This window comes from Pelodiscus sinensis, chromosome 31 (genome assembly GCF_049634645.1).
Source record: "Pelodiscus sinensis isolate JC-2024 chromosome 31, ASM4963464v1, whole genome shotgun sequence".
In the NCBI taxonomy this organism is placed as follows: domain Eukaryota; kingdom Metazoa; phylum Chordata; order Testudines; family Trionychidae; genus Pelodiscus; species Pelodiscus sinensis.
Genome location: NC_134741.1, coordinates 9,011,275 through 9,026,604, shown reverse-complemented (window position 1 = coordinate 9,026,604; position 15,330 = coordinate 9,011,275). Strand labels below are relative to the sequence as shown.

The 15,330-nt window shown below is 52.3% G+C and overlaps 1 protein-coding gene and 1 non-coding gene across 2 annotated transcripts in view; one reads left to right on the top strand and one right to left on the bottom strand.

Annotated features, from left to right (window-relative positions):
- LOC142821521 (uncharacterized) overlaps nucleotides 1–15,330 on the bottom strand; it is a 414,847-nt gene that overhangs the window by 324,284 nt on the left and 75,233 nt on the right.
- Nucleotides 2,648–2,741, top strand: TRNAI-UAU (transfer RNA isoleucine (anticodon UAU)). The gene is made up of 2 exons: nucleotides 2,648–2,685; nucleotides 2,706–2,741. It is a non-coding gene; the product is annotated as a tRNA-Ile (tRNA).

Genomic DNA, 15,330 nt, shown 5'->3' with positions numbered 1-15,330 from the left:
CCCAAGGTCGCTTTTTAAATCTCTGAACAGGCGAAGATCCACCGCCCCGCCCCTGCCTTGGAGCCCCGCCCCTTCCTTGGAGCCCCGCCCTCTCTATTCTCCTCCTGCCCATCACTTGCTATCCCCAGCCCTTACTTACACACTCTGATAAACAGTTTATTTTTAAATTATGCGATACATAAAATCATGTGTTTATTGTTCTGAAATAAATGGTCTGGTTTTTATTCCTGCTATTTAAATCTAAAATGAAGGATTTCTAATTATACATTTTGTGGGGGAACAGAGTTCTGCAGCTGAGGAGGCAGTGTAGGCAGAGAGTCCCCTCCATCTCCTTTCTCCAAGGATTCTCCCCCCCAGGGAAACCAGTGCCTGCCTGCCCTGGGGCCAACCCCCCAGTGCAGGGAAGCCTCCTGCCTGCCTCCTGCAGGGTTGACTCACCCCTCCTGTGCAGTGCAGGGTGTGACGTAGTGGGGGTACTTGCTGGGCTGCGGTGACCTCTGCTGTCTGGAGCAAGACCCAGCAGGGAAAACATTATGAAAAGGTGACTCCATACCCATTGAACCAGCCAACCCCCCCATGGGGAGAAACAAAGGGAGGTGGAATGCTGCCCCTGGCGGGGGGCAGGGCTTGGAGAGGGGGAGTTAGTTCCTGGCTGGAAAGCAGGGGAGAAGGAACTGGGGAGGGGGCTGGGATTCCCCTATCTCAAGGGGGGCACTGAGGCCTCTTAGCCCCCAGTTCCTGTAACTAGATTACATCTGTGCTGTGCTGTATCATGGAGAAGCAATAAACCACCTGTATTCTACTGGCTAGTGAAGTCTGTTCATGCCATTCCAGGGCTGCAGGAGACTGGGGAACCCCAACACGCCATCACACAGGGAACCCATGCTCCCTCCTGCAGTACACCCAGCAGAGCAGCCAGTGCACTTCTGGAATCTCCCAAAGTGGCACTGAGCTTCAGGACTTCTGTCCATCCCCAGGAAGCCCACACTACCTCCATTTTCACTGGAGGTAAGTAGTGGAGCTTCTTGGGGGTGGGAGGAAAATGGGGGCAGGGCAGACAGGACACCTTGCAAGCCACTGCTCAAGGCCTTGCCATCAACCTGTTGGTGACCACAGATTTAAACAGTTCACATACAATGGAAATCCAAGAAAGGTGAATGTCTTCATTGAATCAACACTCTCACAGAGGGCACTTGGATTTGAACCAAGGACCACTTGATCTATATTCAAATACTCTGCCGCTGAGCTACACCTCCATGCGAGAGCAGTGTCTACAGCCAGTATTGAGAAGTGGGTAGTGAAAAGAGACTTTTGTGTAACACACATCTCAGCTGAGATGGACCCTCACTGACCCTAGATTGTGACTGGTCCTAACAAGGAGTTTTCCTGAAAGCAGCAGAAGTGGGGCAGGCCAGGTTTTGTCCACACGGAAAAGTTCTTTTGGAACAATGGCCGTTATTCCAAAATAACAATGCAAGAGTCTACACAGCAATTCCGTTAGTTTGAAATAACTCTGAAATAACGGATGGCTGATTCCAACTTCTGTAGACCTCACTGTATGCAGAAAAATGCCTATTCTGAAATAGCTATTTCAAAATGAGGCCTGTGTACATGCTCTACTTCTGCTGTTTCAAAATAGCCCCTCCCCAGGGCCATTCTAAGTTATTCAACGTGGGCCTCTTCTAAATCAAGGTAACACGTCTACATTAGGGAAGCCTCCTCGGACTCATTTTGAGGTTTCCCTGCAGTGTAGACGTGCTATTTTCAAATAAACTGTTCCAGAAGAGCTTATTCCAAAATCAATGTGCCGTGTAGACGTAGCCAGACAGTCCTGAGAGATGAAGGAGCCGGAGGAAAGCCAGGAGAGCAGAGGCCAGTCTGAGACCTGAGTGTCCCAGGTGTCTACCCCAGACCTTCTGTCTAGGTCCCAGGTGTAAGGGGCAGCACTAATGACTCTGAATCCTCCAATCTGAGTTTAAATCTCAGTGGGACGGGCTGGGGCAGTTGCTGGGAGGTCCTTGTGCTCCAGGCTTTTTTGCTTCCTTGTCCTGAGGTTCACTAAGGGGGGTTTTGCTTGTCTGAAGCCCATTAGAGCTTTGTGATCAGACTTGTGCTCAGGTGACTGATGCCATCACAGCTGCAGGGCAGGTCGCCCATCTGACCCCTGAGCTCAGCCTATGCTGGAGGCAGCCAGAGAGTGTGAGCAGAACGGGGGGTGGGGGAGTTGTATACTTTGGGAAGGGTCCTGGCTCCCAGCCACATGCCTTGGAACAAAGACCAATGGTCCCTGCACAAAGTGCATTGTGGGAATAAGAGTTGGGGCAGCAGGAAAGGGGCCGGCCCCTCAGCACCAGCGAGCAGGTGGGAGAAGATGGGAGTGAATCCTGCTACCTCTCATGTGCAAAGGGAGCACTAACCCACGTGCAACTCATCTCTAGTGCTCCGGCCTCCACCACTCCCAGCAGCTTTGTGCCCCACTAGGGAGGGTTATTTCAGAGACCGAAGAGGGAGGGGTCTCTGGATGCACGGAGCCCCCTGGCTCTGCCTGTGAAAAGAAAGAACAAGAGCACAAGCAGAAACTTCAATTCCACTTTGTGCGTCTTGACTTTTTCAATCTAAGGACTTTGAAGAAATGCTTTAAATATCTGTTCCAGTGGCGCAATGGGTCAGCGCACAGTACTTATAAGGCAGTACTTGTAGGAGACATGCTGAGGTTGTGAGTTCAAACCTCACCTGGAGCACTCACTTTTAGTCCCTGCTGGGTCGTCCCCTTGCAGTGGTTCCCAAACTTTTCAGCATCACTCCCCCCCTTTTTGATTTTTGAAAAACCCTCATGCCCCATCCCCCAAATAACAGCAAAACTTGTTGAGCAAAAAAGAAAAAAGCTTGATGGGGAGAGGGCTGGGTCACCTCTTCCTCCTCCCTCCCCCCCCCCCCGGAATTTCTTCACGCCCTCCCTCTCGGACTGGCCCCAGAGCTCAGGGCCTGGGAGTCTGGTCAGCAAGTGAGACTCGCCCGTCTGTCCAAGCTGCTTTCTCCCCGGTTGCCGTTCCTGCCTGTCCCGTGCCACCGCCACACGCAGGCCAGTGGGGCAGGACGGGGGCATGTCAGTGGGGCCCTGCTCTCAGTCCATCCCTCACAGGCCCTGTGGGCTGCTCGAGGGCTGAGCCCGCCTGCCCAGGCCTGGTGCAGGGATGGAACATGGGGCACATTCCCCCTGTGAGCTTATGCGGGGTCAGGAAGGAACGACACAGGTCCAGCTGAAGGTTTCATGCTGGGGCTGGAGGCTTAAGCCCGAGCTGTCGGCCTCAGCGGGACTTGCTCCTCCCCCCTCTCTGGCATTGCTGCCTCCTTTGGCCAGCAGCGTTCAGGGGCAGCCGGGAGAGCAGGCACCAAGGGCAGAGGAGGCCGAGGCACAAGCCTCTCAGAGCTTGCCTAGGCTCACTCCAAGGGACTTTCTATGGTGCCGGGCGGGGGAGGGATGCCAGGCCCAGGACAGTGCGAGAAGGCTCAGCCCCTGCCAGGGCAGCAAGGGGAGCTGCAGGGAGCGAGACGCGGCGTTTCTGCCTGGATCACTCAAGGGCCCTTCTGTGCGTGAAGTGCCTGTGACACCCCTGTGCTGCTGGGTTCTCCTGCCCCTCCTCTGGGAGGCCGTCCCCTTCGGGGGCTCTTGCTGAAATGAGAAATTCTTCTCCCTCCCCCTGGCTGCAGGCCCGGCCATAGGACCAGGCGGCTGCCTTGGGTCTGTCCCTTTGGGGCCTGGTGCTACAATTGACAAAAAGCTTTTGGGTACCAGCTGCCAATCAAATGTCTTGGGCTGCGCAGGCCTTGAGTCATGGCAAGAGCTGGAGGGGAATGGCTGCCAGGGCTGGCCCGAGCCATTTTGGTGACCCGGGCCTGGGTGCGTGGCGCCGCCCCCAGGCGCACAGTGCATGTGCGGACCCCCACAGGGTGCGCAGGCCTTCCCCCGGGGCGCAGGGCACATGCACTGCTCAGCCCGGCCCGGCCATTGCTGTTGGCGTGCGCGCCAGGCCATGCAGGGCTCCGTGGCCATGGGGGGAAGGGCGCTGCTGGTTGGTGCCGCGGGGATGGGGGAGGGGGCCGGCACTGCGGGAACCGGGCACGCAGCGCCTGATGGCAGCTATAAGGGACGCGGCGTGCCCCTTACAGCTGCCATCAGGTGCCCCTCATCAGTTGGTGCCCCAGGCAGCTGCCTGGCTTGCCCACCCCTCAGTCCAGCTGTGACGGCTGCACTTTGGAATGGGAAGGGGGTGTCTGGGACCATAAAGTAGAACAGCTTTTGGGGCTGTTTTCAAGGAGGACACCATGGCTTAGTTGGCTAAGGCACCTGTCTTTTAAGTAGAAGATCCTGGGTTCAATTCCCAGTGGTGCCTTGTTGCCAGGCCAATGTGTCTCTTCTTTCCACCATCCCCCCACATGTATCTGGAGTTGGTTTTAAGGTCATTTGAGCTTGGTGGTGCCCTCACAGTGGAAGTAGGCTGGTAGCAAACAGCAAGAGCCCTCTGGCTTTGATTTAGCTGCTCTTCAGTCTGGCAGCAGAAGAAAGCTTTAGTTTAGACCAGTGGTCCCCAACCATTTGGGGTTGCCGGGCGCCAGGGGGTGTGGCCGTTCGCCCGGGGGGGCGGGGCCCCCCCATAGCCACATTCTGGGGCCGGCGCTCTCCCCTCAAGCGCCGCGCGCCCGGGGCCGGCGCTCTCTCCCCCCCCTCCCCCAAGCGCTGCGCGCCCGGGTCCAGCACTCTCTCTCCCCCCCACACGTCCCCAAGCACCGCGCGCCCGGGGCCGGTGCTGGCTCTCTCTCCCCCAAGCGCTGCGCGCCCAGGGCCGACGCTAGCGCTTTCTCCCCCCCCCCCCATGCGCCGCGGGGCATGAATCCGCGGCGCCCCCGGGGCGGCGCTCACCGTGCGCCACGCGCCCGGCCGGCTCCGGCAGCGCATGCGCCACGTGCCCGGGGCCAGGCCAGCCCTGAGCACTTGGCGGGCGCAGAGAAATGCCCCCGCGGGCGCCATGGTGCCCACGGGCACCGTGTTGGGGACCACGGGTTTAGACCTACTGAATAGCTACAGGCCTTCCATTAGGGCTACAGAAAAGCCATCTTGTTCCAGAGGACCTTTCCAATCCTGCAAGCACAGACAAAGCCAGGTAAATGCAAGTGCAAAAGGACTCAACCACTCACTCTTCTGATCCAAAATCAGATGCATTATCCTTTAGGCCACACAGTCTTGGCTTGCTTGGACTTCTTGAAATGTGTGAGCAGGACTTCTTGAAATGTGTGAGCAGGGAAAAGTCTATTTAGTCCACTAGGTTTTATTATTTTCCTTGTTTGGCAGTTTAGAAATCACATCTGAGCTGGTGAATTATTCTTATTGTGTGTAACTAAGGATTGCAGCCCAGGGATTTTTCCTGAGTCTATGTTACTTCATGGCTCTCTACCACCTAGGCTATCTCCATACTGCAGCTCTCTTCTGCAAAAACTTATGCAAATGAAGCACAGATTAACATATTGCCATGCTCATTTGCATAATTATTGGGAGTCTGTTTTTGCACAAGAACCTTTTGCGCAAGAAGGATCTGTGTAGACTGGGGCTCTTCGTGCCTCCTGCTTCCCCTGGCTCCAGTTTCTTTCCTGTCAGCACCATGGGGCCAGGGCGGAAGCAGGGGGCCATTTCAAAGTCTGGTTGGGGGCAGCGACCTTTGCATGCCATGATGGGGGAGGGGAGAGTGTCACGCGGCTTCTACTAGAGCTGGTATTGAAATAAAAACAAAAAATAAACAAGCAGCTGGGATGGGGCAGCTGGAAGGAAGCCAGGAGAGCAGAGGCAGCCTGAGAGCTGAGAGTCATAGGTGTCCATGAAAAAGAGCGTCTGTAGGTCCCATGGTGTAATAGGCAGCACTCAGAGCTCTGAACCCTGCAATCTGAGTTCAACTCTCAGTGAGACCTTCCTGGGCTGGTTGCTACAAAACTCTCCTACTTCATGTGCTTTGGCTTCTTTGTCCTCAGGCTGGTGAAAAAATAAAATGTTGTGTTCCCTGCTGGGTGTCTAATGCCCCCTGGTGCTTGGTCTTGAGGCTGGGTCTGTGGAACCTGCCAGGCTTGTTCAGTTTGGAAAAAAGAAGATTAAGGGGGGACATGATAGCGGTTTTCAAATATCTAAAAGGGTGTCACAAGGAGGAAGGAGAAAACTTGTTCCTCTTGGTTTCTGAGGACAGGACAAGGAGTAATGGGCTTAAAGTGCAGCAGGGGAGGTTTAGATTGGACATTAGGAAAAAATTCCTAACTGTCAGGGTGGTCAAATATTGGAATAAATTGCCAAGGGAGGTGGTGGAATCTCCCTCTCTGGAGATATTTAAGAACAGGTTAGATAGACATCTGTCAGGGATGGTGTAGATGGAGCTTGGACCTGCCTTGAGGGTGGGGGGCTGGACTTGATGACCTCTCGAGGTCCCTTCCAGTCCTATTATTCTATGATTCTATGAACATATGTCGGTTGTGGAGCTATTGCCTTGGGCGTAGGAACTGTCTGGGAGAGCGAGCAGCACAAGTGAGAGGCGGGACCAAGGTTCACTCAAGTGGTTTGTTTTTTGTGGTCTGTCCCTCCTGTTTCCCTAGAGACTCTGGGACAAAACAGTCACATGAGAAGAACCCAACTTTCTTCCTTTTGCTGCGACAGGGATGGATCTAGCTCAGGTTTTGCGTAGGGGGGTCCATCTGCACGTGAAGTACCTGTGACAACCCCTGTACTGCTGGGTTCTTCAGCCCCTCGTCTGTGATGCTGTCCATTTGAGGGAGCACTTGCCCTGGCACTTGTAGAAGGGCCAACCTGGACAAACCAATAATGCTCATGCCCCCTTTGATAGTTCAGCTGGCAGAGCGGAGGACTGTAGTGTGTGCTTGGCAAGTGTCCTTAGATTGCTGGTTTGATGCCAGCTCTTTTTCCCTCCAGCCCAAGTGATGAAGGTGGTTGCCTTAAGTCCATAAGCCCTGCACTGTAATTGACAAGAAGATTGTGGGTACTCACTGCCAGTCATGTTTCTTGGGCCGCACTTTTGGGCTTGGTCTACATAAGACCAGGAAGGTCAGACTGATCCTGCATGAAATCAGTTGGGCTACGTCTACACTGCGTATTGTTGTGCAATCAGATATGCAAATGAGGTGCAGGGATAAATATTGCCATGTCTCATTTGCATACCTAATGAGCCACCATTTTTGCAGCACGGGCTTTTGCACAAGAAGGCGCTGTCTACACTGCTTCTTCTTGCGCGAAAAATCCCTCTTGTGCAGACCCGTTCTTCCTGGCCCAGAGGGGACAAGACCAGAAAGCAAACAGAACAGCCAGACTGGGTCAGCCCAAAGTTCCATCTAGCCCAGGATCCTGTCTCCTGACAGCAGCCAATTCCATTGCCCCGGAGGGAATCCTCAGAGCAGACAATTATCAATTGACCCCGCCCCTTTCACTGACCCAGCCGGACCAAACACCTAACTCTACTGGGCACCAGTTACCCAGCAGGGGGCAAAGACACACTCTGGGGCATTTAATGACAAGGAAGCCAAAACCTTTGATTCCCAAGGATTTGCAGCAAATTAACATTTTACCAGCAGGTCCTACTGAGATATGAACTCAGTTTGTAGAATTCAGAGTCCTGAAAGCTGCTCCTTACACCATGGTACCTGCGATCAGGGTGTTTTATGGGTACTTCTGAGTGACACGTTGCACTCCCGGCTTCCCTTCAGTTCAGGGGTGGGGAACATTTTTTGGGTTGGGGGGCTTCTGACCCACAGAGAAATCAGTTCAGGGCTGCACACAAGTGAGAAGGGCTTGTTTAGTCTGGGGAAGAGAAGAGAAGAGTGAGGGGGGATTTGATAGCAGCCTGTAACTACTTATAGGGAGGATCTGAAGAGGCTGTTGTGGTGACAGATGGCAGAACAAGGAGCAATGGTCTCAAGTTGCAGTGAGGAGGTCGCAGTTGGAGAAGCTATTTCCCTAGTAAGAGTGGTAAAGCACTGCGTTGGGTTCCTTGTGCAAGAACCTGCCAGTGTAGACATAGCCACGGAGTCCATAACAATGACCAGGTGGGACAGGCTGCAGGGCAGGGGCCATCTCAGAGATCTCCCATGAATTTGCTACAGGGAGTCTCCTTCTGGAGATCTGCCCTTGAGGCCAGAGAGAGAATGAGGGTCCCAAGCACGAGTGTGAGAAGGAGCCTCGTTGGAGCCTTCTCCTTTTCCTCAACTAACTGACCTAGAACAGTGTTTCTCAACCTTTTTTTATAATGTACCCCTTTTTTAAAAAAAATTGTAAGTATCCCCTTTCTCAAAAAAATTATGAGTGCCCCCCAGTAGCTATAGTTTTCAGACACACACACAATTTTTCTACCATTGCAACACATTTGTTTAATCAACTTTATTGTAGCCGGGCTGGTGATGAACTTTTTGGGTGTAAAAAGTACAAAAATAATAAAGTGCTGGAAAATTTAAAACAAAAATTCAGTTTTTTCCAGATTTCAGTTGTGTTAAGGCACCTCCCCCCCCCCCCCAAAAAAAAAATTTCTCTCAAGTACCTCTGAGGGTACTCATACCACTGGTTGAGAAACACCAACCTAGAAGACAGGGGGCACTGTAGAGGAGTTGAGTGTCCCCAAAAAACTTTGCTGTCGTAGAGCTGGGGAATCAGCATAAGTGGTAAAGTACTTGCTCTGCATATAAGAAGCAGGGGGGTTGATATCCCTGTTCTCCACTCATGGGGGGAGTTCCCTTTTTTCCTTTTCACAGAAGAGCCAGCCAGAGCACCAACTGCCTCCAGTGGCCCGCCCTCTTCCTACTTGCTCTCCCCAAAAGCCATCCATAGCTTATTTCCAAACCTGTAAACGTCATTGCACGAGGAATAATGCCGCTTTCAAAATAGCTATTTCAAAACAGCCGTAGTGTGGATCCTTCACTGCTGCTATTTGGAAATAGCTCCTGCCCAGGGCCGTTGAAAGTAATTACTCCCCAATGCTTCCTATAGCTCTAAGTCGAGGTACCACATCCACATTAGGGAGCCTTCCTTGGACTAATTTTGAGGCTTCCCTGTAGTATGGATGTGCTGTTTCAAAACAAGCAATTGAATTTTTTTTTTCAAAATAGTGTTTTTTGACATGTGTGCTTTGTAGATGAATCCTGAGGCTCCATCTCGACTACAGGCTTATTTTGGAAGAAGCTTTTTTCAGAAGGGATCTTCCAAAAAAACAATTCTTCCAGAAGAGAACATCCACACTGCAAAAGTGCATCGAAAAAGCGATCTGCTTTTTCAACAGAGAGAGTCCACGTTGATGGATGCTATCTCGCATTTCAGTTGTGATTACTAAGGACAGAGCAGTCACCAGGGTAGCTGTGCTTTTTCCCCTTTCCTCCTCTTCCGAAAGAACTTTCTTCCCCCACTGTACACGTCTTTTTCTGAAAGCGCTCTGTCACAAAAAGGTTTCTTCCTCGTAGAATGATTACCAATGCCAGAAAAGCCCCTCTGACCTTTCAATTTTCTTGCAGAAGAACACAGTTGCAGTGTGGATGTTCCTCAAGTTTTGTCGAAAAATGGCTGTTTTTCCGACAAACCTCTGTAATGCAGACATACCCTGAGAGCCCCAAGAAGGGGAAAGAGGCAGGCAGGACCAGGGGGAGAAGGCTGCATGACTGTGTCAAAGGGAGGCTCTGCCCTGGCCAGTGGGGAATCGTTGCCTCTCCAAGGTGCCAGGGCTAATGTGTCATTTCCCCAGGTTACTGAGTGGGGGCTGGAGCCAGTTCTGTGTTGTCTCCTTCAACAACCAAACTGAGCCAATGGATCTTATGCCAATCTGACTTGTGCTGGGCTAGTGCACCACAGAGCTTCCCCCATGTGAGAGGAGAAGGGCAGTTTGCATCACAGAACTCTGCCCTTTCTGAAAGGCCTGTGTCAATGACAGGTGTTGTCTGGGTGAGGTTGGAAGGGGTACAGTCATGAGCCACCATTGTGTCACAGGTGGTGTAACATCACCCACTAAAGAAGAGGGAAGACTTGCTAGTTTGCATTGGAATAGATGAGTTTGTTCTCCATGGCTGGGAATCAAACCCAGGCCACAGCAGGGAAAGTGCTGAATTCAAGCCACTAGACCACCAGAGAGAGGCAAGGCTTCTTTTTCTCTCTCTGTTTTTTTTTTTCCCCTGAAGACACCTGCCACACAGAATTCAACCTGTAAACCTGGCTCCCAGAGCTCAGGGAGAATGTGGGGGTCTCATAGTTGATCCATAGGATTCAGCATCAAACCAGCCCCCACCTGTGGGACGTGCAATTGTGCTGGAATCTGGTTACTCTTGTCCGTGGACAATAGGAAACAGTCTGGTGGGCCACACAGAGAACCCTTTTGAGATGATGTAGAGGCAACTGAGGACTCTGTCTTGCTGCCTACCGCAAATCCTCCAGGTACTGCACAGTAGCGGGTGGAAGTAGTGTCACTTGTGCAGCAATGCAGAGTAGTTTCCATATGAAATTATGATGCCAAATGAACACTTGGGAGAAAGAGGCTCCTTGTTACAAATTCAACACTCGCTACCACAGGGTTCGTAAGGCCTGTGCTTGGTTCTTTGGTTTGAGCCAAAGGGCTTGTTCTCACTGCCCAGGGGCTCCAGGAATGAGATTGGCCTATTCCTGCCTTTACTTTCACTGTGGCATTAACACAGTCCCCTTTGGCCTGAAAGCCGGAGTGGCACCCAGCCCAGTAGGTTCTGCTCACAGCAGGTCACTCAGCCCAGCTGGCTTCTTAAGGTTCCAATTCACCTGAATTCACGGTCCTGCGAATGTGGCATCGAATTTGTGGCTCACCCAGATGCACATACCCAAAGCCCAACTCTTCACATCTGCCCGTTCCAGGCTCCCTCGGGCAGAGGGAGAAATGGGGAGATAATCCAATGTAGCTAATGTGCTGGTGGCAGTGCAAACAGGGGCTTGAAGCCCAGACCCACCAAATCAAACCCTGTGGCTCAGCATGTTAAAATGGTAAGACAAACCCGAGTACTGGGCCGTTTCTCCCTTGAGGGCTTGGCAGTGGTGCTGGGATGGGGGCAGGACCTTCTACCCTCAGACTGATTTAGGGCCCTTGGGGAGGAGCCCTGGAGAGTCCTACAGGCCCTGCCCCAGATAGGTGGCTGAAGGGGAGTCACAAGCTATGAGTGCTCCAGGCAGGGTGTGTGGGGGTGAAGACGATAAAATCCCCATCTTCTTCCCCCCCCCCCCCCCCCCGACACTGCTGGAACTGTCCCTCCTTGTCAGAGGGCAGAGCAGAGGGAGGGAGGCAGCCTCCAGTGGTGTCTAGCCAATGTGTCTCCTCTTTCCACCATCCCTCCGTATGTAGCTGGAGGCAAATTCCTCCAGTTCAGCTTAGCGGTGCCCCCCAGCAGAAAGCCAAAGGGAGCAAAGAGCAGAAGTGCTGGAAGCTGGTGGGGGAGCCCTGTCCCTCTGAGTTTGATTTGGTGAGTCTTAGTTGGACTTGCTAAATCAAACACCAGAAGATGGATTGCCACCATTCCTCCCCAGCTGGACGTGGGTTTTGTTCCACACAGCACAGCCCATGGAACAAAGGCAGCACTTTTCCAATGGGGAATTCTGCTCCACCTGCAAATTGTCTCCAGGACATGGCCCAGCAGCTTTCTGCCTCATTGGGGCTGGCTTTTGGAGAGACCAAGGGGCCACTGGCAACCTTTAGCCCCCCCAGCTGGCTCTGCCTGTGAACAGGAAAGTGGGGATTCCACTAATCCTGGAAAATACAGGTATTGATCCCACTACCTCATACATACTAAGCAAGTGCTCTGTTACTTGAGCTAATTCCCTAACCTATAAACCACTATCCTGCCCCACACACCTTGCTCCAGAGCCCACAACGTCCCTGCTGCTGCCCGAGGCTCCTTTCTGAAAGGGCCACTTGTGCGGCTGTGTCCTGTGGGCCGAGTGGCTGCCAATGGGGGGGGGGGGGGAAGAGAATGGGCAGTGAGACCTGACTGGCAGGAGGGTCCGGCTGGCTGGGAGAGTTTAGCTGCTGCTGTAGCTGAGGGGGAAGTGTCTTTCCTCCGGGCAGGCAGCTCCACGCACAGAGTCCTGAGCCCCTGGCTGGGCGGGGTCATTAAGCAGCTGCTGGGCTGAGCTGCCGCACAACTTAGAGGGAACCTGGGCCACTGAACCCCTCAGAGTTGTCCCCAACCCAGAGCCTGAGCGGGTCCACAAAATCCATTGGCTCTGGAACCCCAGAAAAGTAAATCTGAACCTCAGTCCTCCCTGTCCCTTCCCCTCACGCCATGAGGGCTGGAACACCAGAGGTGTGAGGTGTCTAAGTTGGGGGCCACATCAGAGAGGGCTGGGGGCCTTTGGAAGAGTTTTTTTGTTTCTCACTTTTGTGGCCCCTGTTTTTTCTGTGAATCAGTGGCCCCTGACCCAAAAAACATTCCCCACCCCTGCCATAAATAAAGCAACACTGAAATGTTTTGTGCTAGCCGTAATGTTTTCCTTTATTTAACACAAAGTTTGATCAACTAACATGAGACAGTTCAAACGCTTAATCTGTTTAATTATTTCTCCCCAGCTGCAGCCCTAGCAAAATGTCTCGGTTGTAATTATGTCATAGTGGTGAGTGTCCATTAGCAATGGATAGTCCATGGAAAGGTTTGGACAGGGCAGGGGCTTAACAAAGGGGTGGGGTCTTGGGGAACGGACAGGATAGATCCTGGCTTGCCCTGACATTTAAAAAGTGACCTTGGGGGCATATGGCACCATAAGCAGCCTCTGATGTTCCCTGTTTGAGCCCCAGAACCATCCCTGAGTGACTGGGGGAACACAGGGAGAGCAGCTGACATGTCAAGCGGCTGCCCAGGGACATGAGCCTGCAAGGCAGCGGTGACATCACAAGGACCTTTTGCAGCACCTCAGCTCATTGGTTGGGAGGCAGTGACCTCACAGAGGATCCATGGCAACAGCCAGGTAGGACAGGCTGCAGGGCTGGGGCAATCTCAGAGGCCCCCATGGCCTGGCATCTCCTTTGTGAGGTTTCACCTTGAGGGCAGAAGGGATTGAGGGTCCCATCTGGGAGTGTCTCTGTGGAGATTTCCCCTTTCCCCAGGCTGCAGTGGGAGGGGGCTGGGGCAGGCAGGGGTACAGGAGGGGTTGCCACTGAACTTCTGGGAGAAGCAAGAGAAAGGGCAGCAAACACCCAGTTAGGATGGGATTTGAACCCATGCATACAGAGCACAATGCATTAGCAATCCATCACCTTAACCACTCAGCTACCTCATCTATGTTCTGCAAAATTTGCTTAAACCACACAAAGTCAGCACTTCAGGGAATCTTTCTGCCACTCACTGGCTGGCCAGGGACACCCAGGGTGGGAAGGTTTTGCCTTTTCACAATGTTCCCTGGGCTACCGTACAAAGCTCAGTGCTGGTAACAAACCCCAAATCCCCCTGGCTACAATCTACCCTGCAGGCTTCATGTGCAAGAACTGTTTTGTGCAAGAGTTCTTGTGCAAAAGATCTTGTGCAACAGCACGTCCACACTGCCATGTCCTTTTACACAAGAAAAGTGCTTTTCTGCAAGAGTGCCCATGACAGTGTGGATGCTCTCCTGCGCAAGAAAGCTCTGATGGCCATTTTAGCTCTAGGGCTTTCTTGAGCAAGAAACCAGTTGCCTGTCCACACTGCCTCCTTGTGGACAAGTTCTTGTGCAAGAGGGCTTATTCCTCATGGGGAGAGGAATAACTGTTGTGCAAGAAACCCTGTTTTCTGACACTTTACTGTAAATTTCCTTGCGCAAGACCGTGCGTACACTGTAGATGCTCTGCACATTTTTGCACAAGAACATCTGCTCTTGCATAAAAAGCCTGCAGTATAAATCCAGCCTGAGAGAGGAGAGGAAAGAAGGTGGCCTTCAACAGGCTGGATGCATCTACACAGCATCGTGACCTTGAAGTAATCTGTGCAATGTGAGTGGGCTGCCCAGGGGAAGGTCTGTGGGGAGTTTCCATGACAACAACAGCAATAAAGTTTCCTAATCTACACTCATGTGAATGTGATTTATTCCTCCACTAACAAGTGTCTCTGAAGCGATGAAAAATGCAGGGCCCAGGTGCAGGGAGCCAGGTCACATTCTCCTGCCTGCTCTCCCAAAAGAGACAGACTCGCCTCCCCTTTCTTTTCCCCCAGCAATTGTCATGCTGCAAAGCAGAGAGCATTGATAGCAAGCTTAGAAGCATGATAGGCTCTGTGGTGCAATGGAAAGCATGTTGGACTTCTAAGTTATAATGCCTAGTATGAGCCTAACTAGACCTTCAAAGGTTGTGGGTTCAAGTCACATTAGCTGCTTTCTTATTTCCAAGGCACCTTTTACAGAACAGGCAATCCTTAGGCTGACCCTGGGGTGGGCTTAACTCCAGACAGTTCCCAGTGGATGGAAGGGGTTGTTCTGAAAGGCTGAAGGTGCCATTAGACCCTTTTGTACCTCATGTCTCCTACCAGTACTGTGCAACACTCAGGCTATGTCTACACTACACTGTTCTTCCGGAAAGAGCTACACAAACTGCAATCCCCAATTTGCGTAGCGTTTTCTGCTAATTTTTGTGGAAGAGGCTTTTCTGACATTTGGCCTGTCTAGACTGGGCCAAGTGTTGGGGAGAAAAAAATCCTTTTTTTGGAACATCCCTTCTTCCTCATAAAATGAGGTTCACAGAGATGCCAAAAAAGCATGTCTGCTCTTCTGAAAAATTGTTTGGAAGAGCAGATGTGTTCTCTAGACTAAAGCGTTGTCTCTGTAGTGAAGACAGAGCCCTGATGTAGATCTTATTTCAAGTTTAGGGTACAGCGTAGACAGAGGGTTGACATATGATACACAATTTGAGTTATGGAAGTTGTCATTTTGATCTTATTTTGAAAAACACTTTCGTGTTTACACAGCACCAAATTTCAAAATACAGGCAGTCCCCGGGTTACGTACAAGATAGGGACTGTAGGTTTGTTCTTAAGTTGAATTTTTATGCAAATCGGAACTGGCGTCCAGATTCAGCCGCTGCTGAAACTGACCAGCAGCTGACTACAGGAAGCCGGAGGCAGAGTTGCTCTGCCCTGGGCTTCCTGGAATCAGCCGCTGATCAGTTTCAACAGCGGCTGAATTTGGATGCCTGGGACAGAGCAGCTGGGGTGCTGCCGGGTAGGTCTCCGCAGCGCCGCACCTCAGCGCTGCGGGGACCAACCCGGCAGCACCCCAGCTGCTCTACCCCAGGTGTCCCCAAGTCAGCCGCTGCTGAAACTGATCAGCGGCTGATT